Source organism: Geotrypetes seraphini, chromosome 2 (genome assembly GCF_902459505.1).
Source record: "Geotrypetes seraphini chromosome 2, aGeoSer1.1, whole genome shotgun sequence".
In the NCBI taxonomy this organism is placed as follows: domain Eukaryota; kingdom Metazoa; phylum Chordata; class Amphibia; order Gymnophiona; family Dermophiidae; genus Geotrypetes; species Geotrypetes seraphini.
This window is the reverse complement of record NC_047085.1, coordinates 168,460,278-168,475,316: the sequence shown is the minus strand read 5'-3', so window position 1 is coordinate 168,475,316 and position 15,039 is coordinate 168,460,278. Positions and strand designations below refer to the sequence as shown.

At 40.4% G+C, this 15,039-nt stretch overlaps 1 long non-coding RNA gene across 2 annotated transcripts in view; it reads right to left on the bottom strand.

Moving 5' to 3' along the window:
• The window catches only part of LOC117355595, a 50,044-nt gene extending 39,016 nt beyond the window's left edge, over positions 1 to 11,028 (bottom strand). For both annotated transcript variants that reach the window (XR_004538404.1, XR_004538403.1), the window contains exons 1-2: positions 10,906 to 11,028; positions 9,128 to 9,164 (exon numbers count right to left, since the gene is read on the bottom strand). This is a non-coding gene — a long non-coding RNA (uncharacterized LOC117355595). The remainder of the gene's footprint in view (positions 1 to 9,127; positions 9,165 to 10,905) is intronic.
• Positions 11,029 to 15,039: the final 4,011 nt, after the last annotated feature.

Here is a 15,039-nt window from a genome sequence, read left to right as displayed (position 1 = left end):
ACGTCAATGAATTGTTTAGATGGGAACATCTGGATGGAGTGGAAATACAGTGGGCAAAACTGAAAGGCATAATTGTGAGAGCAACAAACCTTTTTGTGAGGCAAATAAGTAAAAGTAAGAGGGATAAAAAAAAGCAGCTTTGATTCTCAAAAGTAGTAGCTGAGAAGGTAAGAAATAAGAGGTTAGTTTTCATAAGCTACAAATCATCACAGAAAGAGAAGACAGGCAAAAATATCTGGAAAAGTTGAGAGGCTGATCGTGTAATCAAGAAAGAAAAGATGCAAATGGGGCATTATGAGACTCTAAGGTGAAGGGGAGAAATATATAGAAGATGAAAAAGAAAAGGATTAAATGCTTAACAAATATTTCTGTTCTGTGGTCATGGCTGAAGTGCCATGAGCAAGACTGCAGAACACAAACATGAATAGGGATGAGGAGTGATAGACCCTGATCAATTTTCAGAGGGTTGTGTTTGGGAGGAGCTAGCTAAAATAAAAGTAGACAAAGGGAAGGGGCCAGATGATGTACATCTGAGGATGCTGAAGGAACTTAGGGAAGTTCTAATGGTTTCATTGACTGACCTTTTCAATGAGTCTCGAGTCGGGAGTGATACTGGAGGACTGGAGAAGGGCAGATTTAGTCCCTCTCCACAAAAGTGGAAGTAAGGAAGAAGTAGGGAATTACAGCCAGTAAGTATGGTAAGCAAATTAATGGAAACACTTTTAAAACAGAGAATGGTCAAGTTTCTGGAATCCTGTGGATTATAGGACCGGAGGCAATATGGATTCACTAGAGGTAGGTCTTGTCAGACAAATCTGATGAATTTCTTTGACTATGTGACCAGAGAATAGGATAGAGGGAGTGCGCTGGAAGTGGTGTATTTAGATTTTAGACATCTAATAAATAAACTGAATGAACTCGGGATGGGTTCCAAAGTGATGGACTGTTTCAGGAACTGGTTGAATTGAAAGTGACAGAGGATAGTGATCAATGGAGATTGCTTGGAGGAAAGGGATGTTACCAATAGTGTGCCTCAAGGTTCTGTTCTTGGGCCTGTTCTTTTTAACACTTTTATAAACAATATTGCGGAAGGTCTGTCAGGTAAGATTTGCTTCTTGGCAGATGATACCAAAATCTGAAATAGAGTGGACACCCAGGATGGTCTGAATAATATGAAGAAAGACCTGGTGAAGCTTGAATTTGAAATTTGGCAGCTAAAATGTAATGTTAAGAAATGCAAAGTCATGCATTTGAGCTGCAAAAACCCGAGGGAGCATTACAGTTTAGGGGGCGAAGAACTTATGTGCACGACAGAAGAGCGGGGCTTGGGTGTGATTGTATGTGATGATCTTAAGGTGGTGAAACAGTTTGAAAAGGTGATGGCAAAAGCTAGAAGGATGTTAGGGTGCATAGGGAGAAGTATGGCTAGTAGAAAAAAGGAGGTATTGATGCCTCTGAATAAGACCCTGGTGAGACCTCATTTAGAATATTGTGTACATTTGGCCTTTTTCTGTCATCATGTTTCTATGTAACTGTCAATGAGATAGTAGTGACTGTGACACATTCCCAGGAGGAAACAATTACAATAGTACAAGGGGTAGTACTAACTTTTCTAGTTTATTCATAGAAATAAAGGGTAAATCTGATGCAATAAGCGTTTCCATGGTAATCACAATTGTAAAGCATGTCCTGCCATATAAAATAGTAGGAATGTCCCTAATAAGTGCCACATCAAATCTGCAGCTACATCTGCAAATTTTACCATAGTTTAGTAAAAGGCTCCATAAGTGTTAATGCTAAATTCTTTTCTTCAATAACAATGGGAGTGAGGGAGGGAACAAAAAGCATACTACTGTCTTGTATGATTTACAGTATTAATTACGAACATGCTGGCAGCACTTTCCTTATTAGTATATATTATATTGGAAGATATACAGACAGACTGCTGCTGCACAAACTGTCACCTGTATTAACCACAATTAGAGGCACCTCCTGTCTTACTAAAGTATGTGTATGCTGAATAACTCGGACAGAACGACTGTTGCCATCAACTTTTTATTGGACTTACATATAAGGGCAGCAACTTCCTAACAGCTTCAAGAATCCTATTGAGAGGGGATCCGATCGAAACATTCAAGGTACTCAAGGTACTTAGTAGATAAGGGCAGGTTGTTCACCCTCTCAAGGTAGGGAGAACGAGAGGGCACTCTCTAAGTTGAAAGGGGATAGATTCCGTTCGAACGTAAGGAAGTTCTTCTTCACCCAGACAGTGGTAGAAAACTGAAACGCTCTTCCGGAGTCTGTCATTGGGGGAAACACTCTTCAGGGATTCAAGACAAAGTTAGACAAGTTCCTGGTGAACAAGAACATACGCTGGTAGGGCTAGTCTCAGTTAGCAGTGCTGTAAATTAAACACACAATTGCAGAATCTACAGGATAAGGAATAGGCACTGTGGGTCAATCTGACAGAAGAAGTGGATAGAGATTTAATAGTAGACATTCAAAATATACAGTAGCTGCAAAAGGGTGATTTTAAAATGCTAAATGTTGATTGGGATATCCCTATTGCAGGACCTCTTGCAGGAAGATCCTGGATTCTCTACAAGAGGAACTGTTCTAGCAGTTGGTAATGAAATCCACGCAACAAAGCCACATTGGACTTAGGGCCAGATTCTTCCTCCAAAACCAGCACCAGTCACAGAATCACAGCCACGTGAAACCTAGGCACTAGAAATAAAGATTTTGGATGTTTTTAGTGTAAGCCATCTAGGTTTTAGGCAGTTAATAAATATTTTAAATAAACATAGGACAGGGTTTTGAAGGCCTACATTTCCAGTGCCTATATTTGCTGTGAATTACAGCTAAGCCTCACCTAAGGATGCTTAAGAGTATTTCCAGCATTAACCGTACCTTCTTTGACCTCCATAGCCACCGGATTGAGAGGTAGCAGCAGGCAGCTAAACTTTTTTTTGTTTAGGGGGCTTTTAAGGTAGGTTTGGTCACTTAAGTTAAGCAGTAGTACCACCACCAACTTGAAGCGTCATTTGTAGAATCAGCCCCGTAGTGCTTACAAATAGAGACAGTGCTTCTGATGTTATAGTGAATGATTATCTGGCATCCAGTATAGAAACATAGAAACATATAGAAACATAGAAGATGACGGCAGATAAGGGCCATAGCCCATCAGGTCTGCCCACTCTACTGACCCACCCCCAAGTCTACTATCCTAGGGATCCCACTCCTGGTGACAGGTTCCCTTGGCTTAACCCTCTAAGGGATCCCACATGGGCATCCCATTTGCTCTTAAATTCTTGCACGCTGTTTGCCTCGATCACCTGCACCGGGAGCTCGTTCCAAGGATTAACCACTCTCGGTGAAGAAATATTTCCTGGTGTCGCCATGAAATTTCCCGCCCCTGAGTTTGAGTGGATGCCCTCTTGTGGCTGAGGGTCCTTTGAGAAAGAGAATCTCTTCTTCCATCTCGATACGGCCGGTAATATACTTAAACGTCTCGATCATGCCTCCTCTCTCCCTATGTTCCTCGAATGAGTACAGCCGCAAATTTTTCAGCCTTTCCTCGTACGATAGATCCTTGAGCCCCGAGACCATCCTGGTGGCCATCCGTTGCACCGACTCTACTCTTAGCACATCTTTTCGGTAGTGTGGCCTCCAGAATTGCACACAGTATTCCAAATGAGGTCTCACCATGGTTCTGTATAATGGCATTATGACTTCAGGCTGACGAAACTTCTGCGGATGCAACCTAACAACTGTCTTGCCTTAGATGAAGCCTTCTCCACATGATCAGCAGTTTTCATGTCTGCGCTGATGATCACTCCCAAGTCTTATTCTGTTGAAGCTCTAGCTAAGGTCTCACCATTCAAGGTGTAAGTTCTGCATGGATTTCTGCTGCCAAGGTGCATGATCTTGCATTTCTTAGCGTTGAAGCCCAGCTGCCAGGTCGAGGACCAAAGTAATCACCACATGATATGGTTTAATATTGAGACAAGTGTAGAGAGAACTCATTTGAAAGTGAAGGTTCTAGACTTTAAAAAAAAAAAACCTAATAACTAACTTTGTTCAATGTGGGATTATGTCAAGAAATTGTTGTCTGGATGGTACTATCTGTAAGAAGTAGGAGAGCAGTGGGAAAAATTGAAAGGGGCTACTGTAAGGGTAATGAACCATTTTATAAGGAAAGTATGTAAAAGTAGGAGGAAAAGAAGGGCACTTTGGTTCTCAAAAGTAGTAGCTGAGAAGGTAAGGAAAAAGAAGATCGACTGTCGGCTCCAGGCGGCTTTCCCGCAGAGGAGAGAATCCTGCATTCACCGTGGGCCTCATCTGGGGCAGCCTCCTTGGAGCGGCTGGGGCACGGGCAGTGTGTCTGGGAGGGAATGCATGGATGGGAGAACATCGCAGGGGAGGAGACATAGGAAACGACAATCGCTCCTCCTAAACTTACTTGCTCCACTTCATCACTGACGCTGAAACCGTGGATTGAAGACAAAGTTTTATTTTATTTTTCTTTCCAGCTTATGATTTATCTTTAATCTTATCTATTGTTTTGCCTTTTGTCTTTGTTTTGTTCTATTTCTATCATTTAAATTTCTCTAGAATTCTACTGTTCAACGGCTCCCCCTTCTGCTTCTATTCCTTTCTCTCCTCTCTTCTACCTTCCAAAGTATTTAGATCAATGCTGTCTTGTTAAAATGTTTATTTTATTTTTATTTTTCCTCTAACTCTACTTTTCACTTCTCTATTACCCTCCAGGTACTTTAGTTAGATTGTGAGCCTTCGGGACAGTAAGGGAATTTTTCAAGTACCTTTCTTATTTCTAATCTTAATGTATATTTTCTGTAAACCGCTTAGAACCTAACGGATGTAGCGGTATATAAGAAATAAATTACATTTCCTAACCTACAAAAGATTGCAGAAAGAGGAAGATAGTCAAAAATATATTGAAAAGTTAAGAGAGGCAAGTCGAGTAGTCAGGAAAGCAAAGATGCAAATGGAACTTTTTTTTTTAGATATATTAGTGATAGGAAGAAGTGTAAAAGTGTCATTTTGAGACTCAAAGGTGAAGGGGAGAAATATGTAGAAGCTGATGAAGATAAGGCTGAATTGCTTAACAAATATTTCTGTTCTATGTTCACAGCTGAAGCGCTGGGAGCAGGACCGCAGAAGACAGACATGAATAGGGATGGAGGAGTGGTAGATCCTGATTGATTTTCAAAGGATTGTGTTTGTGAAGAGCTAGCTAAACTAAATGTGCACAAAGCAATGGGGCCAGATGGTGTACATCTGAAGGTGCTGAAAAAAACAAACAAACAAAAAAAAAACTTATGGAAGTTCTGGTAGCTCCACTGGCTGACTTTTTCATTGCTTCTCAATTGTGATATCAAAAAGGAGAATGCTTGATTTTTCACAACTGCAACAATCATTTGCCATAGCAAAGTCTCAATTTTATAAATGGTTGCAGTTGAAGCAGCACTTCCACATGAGTTCCCACTTACTGATGTAACACTCTGTTTATAATTTCCAACCAAACATTTGGTATAAGGGGCTCAGTTAGCTCGAAACCCTTCAGGTGTCTAGAGTGCAGGTCTGGTTTTTGGAGCTGCAGTTGAAGCAGGCCATTCAGAAGGGGGTTCTCCGATTGGTGAAATTTAAAGGATCAGTATAGTTTGCCTGGCCTTTGCTTCCAGATTGATTTCCTAGGAAATCAGGCCTAGGACATCAGTGGTATACATTAATATCGGAATATTTGAACAAAAAACCAAAAACTAGTCTGAGAAACATTTGGAGCATTGAGATTAAGCAGCAGATTTTTGCTTCTCAATGGCCATGGATTAAGACTTGGAGGATGAGGTGTACAGTGTCAGCGTCTATGAAACAAAACATGTTTTGTTTTGTTTTTGTTATATAGAAGTTTCTGGACCCCTGTTTATTTGCAGAAAGTAGATAGTTCTAGGTCTAATAGATGCTGGCACTGTCATCTAGATATAGGGACACTGAATCATATGTTGTTCTATTGTCCTTTAATACTCAACTCTTGGGAGGTCAATATGGGGACAGATTAATATCGTACTAGAGTCATCAATTCCATTGACATATGATGTAGTCATATGTGGGATGATAATGCATATTAAATCCCCCATTGGACCGATATAAATGTTGGCTTTTCCTTATTATGACTAGGACAGCCATGCAAATGGTTAATCACAATTGGAAAAACTGCGATCGCCTTAATTTTACTTTTTGGTGGGTGAATCTATGCTTATGTTATGAGTATGCAAAGATGAATGCTGATATGCTGGGGCACAATAGGTTATTTAAATTAGTTTGGGGTCCATTGACGTCTTTTGTGGCTTCATTATAGTTGTTTTTATTTTATTTTTATTTTTTTCATTGATTAGCTCACACACATCCAGGGGAGGGTGGGAGGGTTTATTTTTGTTCCCTAATGGAATAATTGGATGGGAATGGGGGTTCATTTTTCTGTATTATAATTGATTGATTATAAGTGCTTATTATGATTATTATTATTATTATTATATGTATGTATATTGTTTTGCACTTTTGTTGGCTTTGGAAAATTAATAAAGATTATATATATATATATATAAAAAAGTCGGGAGTTGTACTAGAGGACTGGAGAAGTGCAGAGGTGGTCCCTCTCAACAAAAGTGGAAGCAAGGAAGAAGTAGGGAACTACAGGCTGATACATCTGACTTCTGTGGTAAGTAAAATAATGGAAATGCTTTTAAAACAGAGAATAGTGATGTTTCTGGAATCCAGTGGATCACAGGTCCTGAGGCAACATTGATTCACTAGAGGCAGCTCTTGTCAAACAAATCTGATCAATTTCTTAGAGTGGGTGGCCAGAGAATTGGATAAAGGGAGTGTGCTAGATGTGGTGTATTTAGATTTTAGCAAAGCTTTGACAGTGTTCCTTACAGGCATCTAATAAATAAACTGAGTGCCCTGGGTATGGGTCCCAAAGTGACAAACCGGGTCAGTGGAAAATGACAGAGGGTAGTGGTTAATGGAGATCGCTCTCAGGAAAGGAATGTTACCAGAAGTGTGCCTCAAGGTTCTGCCTTGGGCCTGTTCTTTTTAACATTTTTTATAAGCAATACTGCTGAAGGGCTGTCAGGTAAGATTTCCCTCTTTGCAGATGATGCCAAAATCTGCAATAGAGTAGACACCCCTGCTGGTATGAATAAAATAAGGACGGACCTACTGAATCTTGAGGAATGATCTAAAATTTGGCAGTTAAGATTTAATGCTAAGAAATGCAAGGTCATGCATTTGGGTGCAAAAAGTCAAGGGAACAGTACAGTTTAGGGGGTGAAGAACTTTTGTGCATAATAGAAGAGCGGGGCTTGGGTGTGATAGTATGTGATGATCTTAAAGTGACCAAATAGGTTGAAAAGGTGATGGCAAAAGCTAGAGGGTTGCAAGGGTGCATAGGGAGAAGTGTGACCAGTAAGAAAAAGGAGGCATTTATGCCCCTGTATAAGACTCTAGTGAGACTTCATTTAGAATATTGTGTACAGTTCTGGTTTCCACACCTTCAAAAAGATATAAACAGGATGGAGTCGATCCAGAGGAAGGCTATTAAAATGGTTGGTGGTCTTCGTCATAAGTAGAATATGGACAGACTTAAAGATCTCAATATGTATACTTTGGAGGAAAGGCAGGAGAGGGGAGATATAGAAGCATTAAAATTCCTCTATGGCAGAAATGTGTACGAGGCAAGTCTCTTTCTTTTGAAAGGGAGCTCCGGAATGAGAAGGCATAGGATGAACTAAAGAGGTGACAGACTCAGGAGTAATCTCAGGAAATACTTTTTTATAGTAAGGGTGGTGATGCATGGAATAGTCTCCTGGTAGAGGTGGAGGAGATAATGATTGTGCCTGAATTCATGAAAGCATTGGGCAGGCATGTAGGATCTCGTAAGGAGAGGAGGAGATAGTGGATGCTGCGGACTGACAGACTGGATGGGCCAGTTAGCCTTTTTATCTGCTATAATGTTTCTATGTTTAAAAAAATAGAAACGGCCATTTTTACCGCTTCGGTAAAACTAGCCTTAGCACATGATAAAAACCTGTGCAAGGGCACACTAAGGACACTTTTTATTGCAGCTTGGTAAAAGGACCCCTATAATTTTTCATGTCTTGCCAGTTTTTGTTTGTTTCTCATATTCTTGCCTAATTATTTGGTTCTTTCAGTTTGCATTCTTTTTCATATTATTAACCCAACCTTCCTAGCTGAGAGGTACTCTAAAAGGGTAAAGAGGAAGCATGCAATCTGTCACAGAGAGACAGAAATATAATGAAAAGAACCAGATGGGATAACTTTATAACTTTTTAAATCAAGCAAGCAATCACCTAATTTACATGTGATTCACAGATCAAATTTTGATGGGCTCTCTCATCTAGAAAGCTAGTGGATCATAAATATACAAGACCCAAAGAGAGCATCTGAACTTTATTTGTGAATTATTATCTCCCCTAAAATAAAATTCTATCAACTGTATTCCTTTTCACTGACCGGGACCTACATGTAGATTTTTCCATGTCTTTTTATTGAATGTAATCATTAGACTCCTAATTTGTGCAGGTGATAGATCTGGGTTAGTACTGAGAAATAGTTGTATAGGTGGCAGTAGGTGCTGGCGGCACAAGTGTTTTCTATTTAGAATTTTCCCCAACCCCCAATCCCAATACACATATGCACAGAACACATCAATTCTGGTTACTCAAATCACTGAATGGCCATAATTTATGCATCAGATTTGGGAGGAGACATGGCAAAGAATGAGAAAATTCAGCCAATCTTACATAGCCATATTAAAGTTATACATGTAAATTTAGTGACAGCACTTTGGAATTTATGGTCACGGAACATCACATAACAACAGTCCCATTAATGGGTGTTTCATGCCACTTCTCAAGGGTCATTTCCTTTAAAAAACAACCCAACTTAGAAAAATGCAAGTCTTGTTGGACAGGGGAGGCAACCTTCCTACAAGATCACATTGCCAGATTGACAAAAAAAGCAAAGGTCTTGCTCCTCCCCCCCAAAAAAAAAAGTCCACAAAGTGTACTTGTTATAACCTCACCTTTATTTGGTGCTTCCTTCCCCGATGCAAAACTGTGCTACAAAGAACACAAGAAAATCAATTTAGATGGTAAGACAGGAAACATAATGCAAATGAGTAAAAAAAAAAAAAAAAAAAAAAAGGTTCCAAACAAAAGCAGTCTCTTTAAAATAACTTTTCACAGTAACGGGTATCTCCTTTATTCCTCAGTTATAGCTACACAGGCTCTCTTCGAGATCAATGATTCTCAACCCAGTCCACAGAGATTACCTGGCACGTCAAGTTTTCAAGATATTCCTAAATCAATATGCATGAAAGCATATAAGAGAGGTAAGAAAAGTTATTATAATTCAAACATATTTCACTATTAATGTCCAGGAAGTGTCCAAAGGCTGGGTTGAGAACCTAGGTCAGGACTGCCCAAGTCCGGTCCTCGAGATCTACTGGCAGACCAAGTTTTCAGAATATCGACAATGAATATGCATGAGAGAGATTTGCATATCAAGAAGGCAGTGCAGGCAAATCTCTCTCATGCATATTCATTCTGAATATCCTGAAAACCTGGCCTGCTAGTAGATCTCGAGGACCGGACTTGAGCAACCCTGACCTAGATCCTTTGGTAGGTCAATCATCAGACTGGTTAACTCATCTCACTCTCCAAATCTACTCTTGGCCTACTCTCCTGGGTCCCAAGACAACTGTCTTTTTTCCTCTGAAAAATATTCAAAAGGAATATTATACACACAGTTTCAACTCATTCATTGCACTATAGCCATGCCCCTTCCTGTTGACTGTACTCTACTTTTTTTCTGAAAATGTCCCCATAATACAGATGCCCTCTCCTTTCTGCAAAGAGGTAAGGCAAAGGGGAATTTCAAAGATCTCCCAAAGTGTAAAGATTTACAAAGTCATCCAAAAGTCACTAAAGTCAGCGATTGACAATAAACCTGTTTTCAAAACTTTAGCAACAATCACTTTTACCAACCCGATTCACAAAACAGCTCACTGCATGTTTTTCCCCTCAATCACCCATTTTCCGATCTGGCTTTGCAAATTAGCTAAAACCCCATACAAAGTAGCCAAGCGATAGATGCTGTAACCAACACTAGAGCCTTCAGCTTAGACTCCTCAGTGCCCCTATTGGTTACAGCAAAAACTGCACCAGCGTATGACCAAGTATGGAGTCACCCTGCAGGCACTGCATCAATATGAGTAAAACCAAAATACAAAACCAATGCATAAAGTTCCAGGTTTGGTTTTGAAAGAAAATTTAATGTCAGAATGAACAGAATGGCAAAATCCCAAAACAATGCAACTTACAAAACAAAAAATCCCAAAGAGAAAACTAGGTGAGTTCAGGATTTCTCCTCACCAAAGTCAATAATCTCCTCTGTGATTTTGTTCTCTACAGAGCTTCTTGCAATGAGGATTTCAAAGCCTGCTCCTTAGCAGGTTGCAAAGAGTTCAGTTCCCTGTCTTATTTCACCAATACGTAACAGTCTTAAATAGTAAAGCCTCCAGCTTATCTTATCACACTTCTGGGTCTAGGGGAGTGCCTCAAGTTTGCCTGACAAAAGCTAAAAAAAAAACCAAAACAGCTTTCAAAATCCCTCCCAGGTGTTGGCAAACTTTTCCCCACAAAAAGGCACTCTCAACTGCTTAACCAAAAATGTGCAGAGAACAAAACAGTAAAGTAACAAAACCCCACAGTTCAAGCAGTCAATGTCCCAGGCTGACAAAAACACAACCTCAGCCAAAATAGCAAACAAAAAAAAACCTCACAGTTCTCCAGCTCAGACCTTCAAAATGGTTGCCAAGCCTCTTTCCTTTCCTTGCTGCTCCACAGCACACACTGACTTGTGCTGCAAATAGTGGTGTGGGTCCAGCCTCTTCCACACCCAGGTCTACAGCATATCTTCCCTCTCACCTCCCCTGCCAAGTGCAAACTACTGGCTTTTCATGGGAGGAGCCACGCCCTGCTCTCATCTGGGATTCTCTCTGGCTCCCCCGGTGGACACTAGGGAAACCACAGGGACCAAGGCAGGCACGGAGCCTGACTGGTCACAATGCACTAACGTTGCTTGTCTATGCAAAAAAACAGGGGTTTTAGCAATTGGAAAAAAAACAAAACAACCAGGTCTGTCTGATTTTGTTTTGTTTTTCATTTTTTCAATGGCACAGATATTTTGCATGTGTTACACACACAAAATTGCTGTCTCATGAAAAAAAAAAAATAAAAAAGTCCCCCATTGCCATGCAGCACCGGTAATCACCCCCCAAGAGAGAAAATTGGCAGGAGGGATGCCCACTCCCTCCTGCCATGCTGACACCCCCCATGAGAGAAAATTGGCAGGAGGGATGCCTACTTCCTCCTGCCAATGGAAACCCCCACCAAAACATCACTTCCCCTCCCCCCTTCCTCCTGAAAAAGAAAAGGGCAGCAGGTATGCCTGCTCCCTCCTTCCACTGGATGCTCCCTTAACACCACCCCCACTCCCTGAGCTGACCCCCCCCCACCCCTTGTAACCTTTGGTAGACGGGAGCTGGAGAGAAGCACAGTCGCACAGACTCTTCAGCTAAGAGGCCCGTCCGTCAAAATGACAGGCGTTCCCCTCTCTGGTGCACCTTGTGATGCACAGGGAGGAGCCTCAGGCATCTGAGCCAGTCAGGCCCTTAGGCTCCTACCCATGCATCACATGGTACACCAAAGAGGGGAAGGCCAGTCATTTTCGACAGGTGGACCTCGGAGCTGGAGGAACCGTGCTTCCCTCCAGCTCCCAACGTCTACCACAGGTGCCTTCTTTTTCAGCAGGAAGGGGAGAGGGTAGGAGTTGATTTGGGGGGGGGCCGTTGGCAGGAGGGAGCGGACATCACTCCTGCTGTTTGTTTTTTAATGGGGCAGATATTATGCATGTGTAACACACGCACAACATTTGTCCATAAAAAAAAAAAAAAGGTTTCCTGCCCAGAACAGCTGAGTGGCAGGAGGCTGCCTTCTGGGCTTCACTCTTCAACAATAGATGGAATAAGCCGCAAACTGCCTATTAACTCAAAATTACTGTTAAGACCCAAAGGTTTAATAGACTGAGTTCTATAAATCCACCTTGCTTCTCTGTGGAGTAACTTCTTTTTTCTATTGCCTTCTCTAACAGAAACTGTTTCTTGGTCAATAGCGAATCATCTCAAATCCTTAAAGAGTTTAAAAATCTTCTTGATAGCAAAACTTATGATAGAGTTAAATTAAATTGCAGTTCATCCTATATAGTATATATCAGTGGTCTCAAACCCGTGGCCCGGGGACCACATGCAGCCTACCAGGTACTATTTTGAAGCCCTCAGCACGTTTATCATAATCACAAAAGTAAAATAAAACAGTTTCTTGATCATATGTCTCTTTAGCTATAAATTACAATATTATTATTAAGACTTAGCCAAAAGGAAAGATTTATAAACTATAAAGAGTTTTACCTCATGCAAAATTGTCATTTATTTTATTAGACATCACGTGTATGCGCATCACCTATATTAGTAATGCAGCAAAAGAAGTCAGTCAAAAGCTAAGCACATGTGCAGCATGCACATTAGAAATGTAGATCAGAAATGTAGGTTTTTGACCTACAAGAAGTTTTTTTAAAAATTAAAAGTGCATGCATGGTGCCTTTGAATTGACCGGCGCCGTTTTTTCAAAGTGAGCTTATTCATGACAAGCGTAGTAAGTGTTGATTTTTAGTTGTTTGATATATTCAGTAGCACAATATATTGAGGTTGAGTGTTTTAACACTTTTATATATTTGATTGCAAAATGAAATGTAGCTTTATTAATACAGCCCCAGAAGGAGCTGTTTCTACAGGCAAAACGGGTCCCATTGGGACATAGCTGCAAGTCAAGATAAGTGTTGTGGAATATTTAATACTGAGTTTGTTGACACCAGGTACTTTAAGTTTTGAGTTACCACATTAGCACTGTATCACATAAAAATTTGTTTTTCAGAGGTCAATGATAGAAATTGGTAACCGATAAATCTCAGAGGTACTGTATATTCCATTTAATATCTGAGCCAGTTTCTGAGACCTCTTTTCTCTCTTATAATTGATATTTGATGCATAAGTAAGAGGTTTTTGGTTTAGGCAGTTTGTACTTTTTGGGCTTCCCCTGCCTCTCAGCTGCTCAAGCTTCCCTTTGCTGGCAGTGCACATGTGTGAGAGTCACTCTCACACCGATCAGTCGGATGAGAGAGACTCAAACCTCTGCATGCAATCTTTTTGGTATATCGATCGCTCTTCTGCAATCGGCCAGAGAATTTGCCAACAGTGATCCAGTTGGTATTAGCAGTTATGTTTAGTGCATCCAGACCTTTGTCAACTATTTTTCACTTTCTGTTTAGAATTCACCAAGATATAGGAGTCATTCACGGACCAGGACAAGACAGCTGAGAAAGAGAGAGACACATAAACAAAACCTTCAGAAGCTTGAAATCTTCATATTTGCCTGGACTGGATCTCTCTAGGCTTCTTACTGTAAACACTTGCTTCATTGCTAACACTGGAACATCTCAGACCCTCTCTAGTCTGTATTTCTCTCAGACTCCTCTTTCCTCTTTGCTTAGCCCAAGCCAGCCTGAAAGACCTCCTCATTTTTTGTTGAAGACCCAGCCAGCCATAAAGAGAAGCAGCATCCTGCTTCTTCTTGACAGTCTCAATCAGATCCCCTCCCCCTGTCTTTTGATCAACTTTCTCAACCAATGCTTGCAAAAATACTCTTCCACCACCCCAACCCCGATTAACAACGTCATTTATAGTTTCCTCCAAAGCATAGGATGGTAGACACTTGGCCCATCATCTCAAGCCTTTAGTTGAAAAGTAAACTATCTAGCTAATCACACACAATGACTAATATAAACTGTCCCTACTGTAGCAGGATATGCTTATCCACTTTTTCACCAGGTGAGATCATTTCCATGTGCTTTTTCTTATTCCACATGCAGTTTTTATTTAACCCTCCCTCCCCCCCCCCAAAACACACACACAATCCAGTACCTGGCAAACCCCCCAAAAGTATCAAGATTCCATACTGTCAATCCCAGGGCAAACAGTGGCTTTTCCCATGTCCCATGCCAACCACTTATACAGACTTATACAGAATACGGCAATTCATCTAATTTTAGGGTTGAAAAAATATGACCATGTTTCCCCATTTTACAGACAGCCTTTTGAAGCCAGAATATTGTTTAAGTTTGGTTGCACCTGTTTTAAAGTATTGTTTGGTATGGCTCCTAACTACTTGTCTTTATGCTTTGAGTGATACAGTCCTAATAGGAATACTCGAGGGCAACGTTTGTTTACCTTTCCAACTATTAAGCCCTGTCGATACAAGAGATTTTTAGATAAACTGTTCAGCTTTCAGGCAAGTAAAATGGATCAATGGCTAAAAACCATTATTTCTCAAGCTCATTCATATATGTCCTTCAGGAAATTGCTAAAAACTGATCTATTCTAAAAATTTGTAAATTGATGTCCCAGATTATTTATTGGTAAATCATATACTGATCTTATAGCTAGTACATTTTTGCTGAATTGTATTGAATTATAGCATATTGTATTTTATTGTATTATAGCATATTGAATTTTATTCACCCAAACTTTTTAGAATACTGTATTTTATTCATTGACTGTATATTTTTAGTATTGTATGTTGTCGCACACCCGGTATTGGCTAGTCAGAATGGCTACCGGGTGCTGCGCACAAACACAGTTCCTGGACGTGCCTTCGCGAATTGAAAGGCCCTGCTGGTGATAATAATGTCAGGACACACAAAAATGCTCAGGATATCTGAGTTTTTTAAAGATAGCACACTTTATTTAATACAGTCACTGTGCTCATGTCCCAAATCAAAAAGTAAAAGAAACCAAAAGAAAGCTCAGTAGTCCAGCTT